This window comes from Leopardus geoffroyi, chromosome B2, assembly GCF_018350155.1.
Source record: "Leopardus geoffroyi isolate Oge1 chromosome B2, O.geoffroyi_Oge1_pat1.0, whole genome shotgun sequence".
Lineage (NCBI taxonomy): Eukaryota > Metazoa > Chordata > Mammalia > Carnivora > Felidae > Leopardus > Leopardus geoffroyi.
In genome coordinates, this window is record NC_059332.1 from 106,316,179 (window position 1) to 106,321,781 (window position 5,603).

Here is a 5,603-nt window from a genome sequence, read left to right on the forward strand (position 1 = left end):
GATCCAACAATTGTTAAATATATTCCAGTATGTAATTTATCTATGTATCCATCTTATGTGTATATAGATAGATGTATAGTTAGATGTATGTATACATACCTACACTGTATATATACATGTGTGTGTGTGTGTGTATGTGTGTGCCCATGTGTGTGTATACAAGTGTATATAGTAGTCCCTCCTTGTCTGTGGAGGATACGTTCTAAGACCCCCAGCAGATTCTTGAAATTGCAGATGGTACTGAATCCTATATATGCTATGTACTTTCCTATACATACAAACCTATGGTAAAGTTTAATTATAAATTAGGCACAGTAAGAGATTAACAACAATAACTAATAATAAAATAGGACAATTATAACAATATACTGTAATAAAAGTTATGTTAATGTGGTCTCTCTCTCAAAATATCGTATTGTATTCTACTGAGCCTCCTTCTTTGATGATATGTAAGATAATAAAATGCCTAGGTGAGGTGAATGATGTAGGCACTGTAATGTAGTGTTAGGCTACTATTGACTTTGTGATCATATGTCAGAAGGATTACCTGTTTCCAAATGGGACTACTGTAGTTTCTTTTGGTGAATAATTTGAGAGTAACCTGCAGACATAAGACACTATACGTCTAAATACTTCAGCAAGTATGTCCTAAGAATGAAGACATTTCCCCACATAATCATATTATTCTTTTTTTTAATGTTTATTTATTTTTGAGAGAGACAGAGACAGAATGCAAGTGGGTTAGGGTCAGAGAGAGAGGGAGACACAGAATCCGAAGCAGGCCTCAGGCTCTGAGCTGTCAGCACAGAGTCCAACGTGGGGCTCGAACTCATGAGCTGTGAGATCATGACTTGAGCTGAAGTCGGATGCTCAACCAACTGAGCCACCCAGGCACCCCAATCATATTATTCTTATATTTCCCTGACCCATACCCAGAATGCCTCTTTTAGTGGACATGGTATTTAGAAACCAAGAAATGGACAAGAGGTGTGCTTATTATTACTGTCATTGCTTCTAGGTCCTTTCACGGAACAGAGGTAGAAAATAAGTTTTGTTTTTTTTTTTAACCACGAGGCAAAATTGATATTTCCAATATCAGTGAGTTTGTTCTGCATCTTACTATTTTTACTTATACCGGAAATATTTCTTCGCTATGACATATAAATCTTCCTAATTATGGCTACATGGTACTGTGTTGTTTGGATGTTCCATAGGTTATTTCAGTAGCCCTATTATTTGGATTGTCTAGTTCTTTGCTATTACAAATAATACCACATATATTCTTGTGTGCAAGAATTTTATTTATAGAGGTAGAAGTAGGGTTATGATTGCTGTGTCAAAGTGTAATTATTGCTAAATCCCCTTTATGGGACCTTTCACTTGCAATATATGAGTGCCTATTTCTTCAGAGTCTATGAGCAACTTCTAGATTTTTGCCAGTTTGATGGAAGGGAAATTTTTTGTAGTTTTAATTTGCATTTTATGGTAGATTGTGTTTCCAAAGATGGCTGTTAACAATTCCCACCCCCCATGCTTTTTTTTTTTTTTGACAATGTTACCTTGCCAATTTTCCATAAGGAAGTACAATCTGTTCCCCCTTTCCTTGACAATAGGCTGACCAGTGTGACTATGATTAATCACCAGAAGTGACACTGTGCAACTTGCAAGCCTGAACCTTAATGATCTTGCTTCATTTTCCTTGCTCTTGGAGCTCTGAACTGTCACATAATGAGGTCTACCTTACTGGAGAGGTCACATGAAAAGAGAGAGAGCTAGAGAGAGAGAGAGAGAGAGGGAAAGAAAGAGAGAGAGAGGGAGGGAAGGTGCTAACTCAGTCAGCTCTCAGGTTGTTCTAGCCATCCCAGACAGGTGGGTGAAGCCTTCTGTGATATTTCAGTACCAGCAGAACCCAGCTGATGTGGTCTCAGGAGTGCCCCCAGGCCACGTGGAGCAGAATTATCCAGCTGAGCCTTGCTTAAGTGTCTAACCAATAGAATCATGAGCAAATAAAATGGCTGTTATTTTAAACCAGTGAGTTTGGGGGCAATAGAAAACCAAAACACATTTCTCTTATTACAAATAAGGCTGACAACTTTTTCATAGGTTTATAACCCATATCCTTTCTTTTTATCTGTAAATGTACATGTCTTTGTTCATTTTTAATTCTGTTTTCTAGTATATGTTTTCCTCTTTTTTATGAGCTCTTTACAAATTAGGGATGTTTGTCCTTTGTCTGTAATATAAATTGGAAACCCTTTCATTCCAGTTTATCATTTACTTTTTGATCCTGTTTTTAGCTTTATCTTTTACATGCAAACATTTTTTTTATTTTTATGTTGTTTAATTTATCAATCTTTTTTAGGTTCTAAATTTTGATTTATAGTTAGGCAATATTTCCCCACTTACAGGTTATAGAAAAATTCGCCCCTATTTTCTTCTAGTATTTCTATAGTTTCTTGCCCTCCCTCCCTCCCTCCGTCTTTTTCCAAATGGCTAACCAATTGTTACATTTTTCCCAGGTCCATTTTTTGTCCAGTGATCTGAGATGCCATGTTTATTGTACAGTAAATTTTTATTTGTCTTTGGATCCATTTTTGTACTTTTTAGGTTCCATTAGTCTGTTTACCCATGCACCAATACCACACAGTTTTGATTGTACTGTCTTTAATATTTGATAAGGTTTGGCATCCCTACTGTCCTTTTTCAGGATTTCTGAGCTATTTTTGCTTACTTACATAATTAACTGTAGACTAAGCTTATTTACTTCCAGAAAATAACTTTTGTTTCTTTGTTATTTTTGTTGTGTTTAAATTTATACAACTTGGAGAGAATTGACTTTTTTATGATGTTGAACGGACTTTCCAAGAAGAGGAGACATCATTCCATTTGTTCAAGTTTACTCATGAATTTTTCAGTCCTTCACACTTGTTTAAAATTTTTATTCCAGGGGTGCCTGGATAGCTCAGTGGGTTGAGCTTCTGACTTTGGCTCAGGTCATGATCTCACGGTTTGTGGGTTCAAGCCCCACATAAGGCTCTGTGCTGACAGCTCAGAGCCTGGAGCCTGCATCTAATTCTGTCTCCCTCTCTCTCTGTCACTCATGCTCTGTCTCTCTCTCAAAAATAAACATTAAAAATTAAAAAAAAAAAAAAAGGGGGCGCCTGAGTGGCTCAGTCAGTTAAGCGTCCGACTTCAGCTCAGGTCATGATCTGCGGTTTGTGAGTTCAAGCCCCGCGTCAGGCTCTGTGCTGATGGCTCAGAGCCTGGAGCCTGTTTCAGATTCTGTGTCTCCCTCTCTCTCTGACCCTCCCCCATTCATGCTCTGTCTCTTTCTGTCTCAAAAATAAATAAACGTTAAAAAAAATTTTTTTTAATTAAAAAAAAATTTTTTTAAAAATTAAAAAATTTTTTTTAAAAATAAAATAAAATAAAAATTTTTATTCCACATATTTCAAATTTATAAGTTTATTTTTGTAAGTATTTAATTTTATTTTTTTCTTTTTCTTGATTTTTATGTTTATTTTATATTCTACTACCTTACTGAATTTTCATATTGTTTATATTAGTTTTGCTTTTGTTTTTCTTAGGTTTTCTAGGTATTCTATCACATAATCAGCAAATAGAGATAATCTTACCTCTTCCTTTCCAATATTTGTCTTTAGCTGTTTGTTTGTTTTTTTTCTGTTCTAATTTTGTTGGCTACTATCCTTAATATAAAGAGTGGGGGAGATAATGGTAATACATTTATTGACACAATTTCCCAGTAAGTCTATGCACTGCAATGGAGAGAGTCAGCCTAAGACTTCCAAATTCATGTTCGAACGACCCACCTAAGCAGTTTATAGCTCTGTAGCACTGCTACATATTTCACTTTTCTAAACAAAATTCTCAGTACTGATGACACTTTCTAGTTTTCATTTGCTCTAATATCATAAGAATTATTTGGCAGCTTTATCAAAAGAATATGGCCACCCTAGCCAACAATTTAAAAATGTAGCTGGGTGCCTGGATGGCTCAGTCAGTTAAGCGTCCGACTTTGGCTCAGGTCATGACGATTGGTGAGTTCCAGCCTTGCATCTGGCTCGATGCTATCAGCACAGAGGCTGCTTCAGAATCTCTGTTCCCCTCTCTTTGCCTCTCCCCTGCTCTCTCTGTCTCAAAAATAAATAAACATTAAAAAAATATTTTTCAGAGCTCCTGGGTGGCTCAGTCAGTTAGGTGTTGGACTCTTGGTTTCAGTTCAGGTCATGATCTCAGGTTTCCTGAGTTTGAGCCTGCATTGGTCCCTGCTCTGACAGCGCGGAGCATGCTTGGGATTCTCCCTCCTTCCCTCTCTCTCTGCCCCTCCCCAGCTCACACACTCTCTCAAAATAAATAAACTTAAAAAAAAATGTAGTTTCAAAATTACTTAAGAGCAAAATGACAAGCTTTCGAATAGGAATATTGTATTTTTATTATACAAACAAGTTCTAATGACCAGGCAGCATGATCTAATGATCAGGCCTGCTAAAGCAGCATGTTTTAGGAGGAAACTACCAGAGACAGACTAAATAATATTCAAGGGATCCCATGCTCCATTCAGTCTAGAGAAATGCACAGAGCTAAATATATGAATGCAGGGCTAAATATTCTATTCCAGGAGGACAGTTGGATTATTTTGCTGCTAGGCTGCATGAGTAAGAACGTACTGGGCTTCCTGCTGGTGTGATCAGGGCCAAGGAGAATGTTGACATCAGTCTTATTCTAATAGCTCAGACTTTGAATCCAGGTATATTTATGAGGGTGTGGGTTGAAGTATCTCTCCTTTTTTGTGTTCAGGGACTGGGTCCAAGTCCTATGTGGTAAGCTAATAGCAAGATTTACCCATCTCTGTCGTGGTATAACCAGAACACAGGGGTCCAAGATTTGGGGTTGACTGGGAATGATTCCCTTAAGTACAAGACATAGCCTATGTCTGTGGAATTTTTCATATTCCAATTCCGTCTCTGGGAACCAGTCTCTAGGAAATCAATACTAGACAAACTAACAATTAGTCCTCAATTTCCATCACAGAAAGACCATTATGTTGTCATTTCATATGTATTTCACTATATATTTATATAAAAATCTGTAAGCATTTGAAATGGTTTCCACTGATAAGTCACTATATTATGATTTGAACCCAGTCAATTGTGAGAAAGTTACTTTTGACTGTAACACTTAAATTTGGATGTTTTTAGTATGGAAAAAGAGAAAAATACAAGTTATCTTTAAAAGGAAGTAAGTGCTTTGAATATAAAATTTGCTTCCCTGAGGGCAAAACGTAGTTTGCTTACTGCAAATAATTTTCAGGCTACAATATGCTTCTGCAAAATTTCTAAACCTAGTTTTTATTATAATTCAATTGATCTAACAAACAGCAGTAGGTAAAACAATTTTGATATATTATTAAGCTATAAACTGATTCAGAATAAGAAATCAGAAAGGAAGAAACTTTGGGGATCTGTGAAGATGGTTTTTTAATTAATTTCTTCATATATTTGAAAGTAAAATATAAGTAACTGAAAAATGAAATATTGATAATCCTTTTGTTTCATGCTTCCTAAGCTTTCATAATTTATATT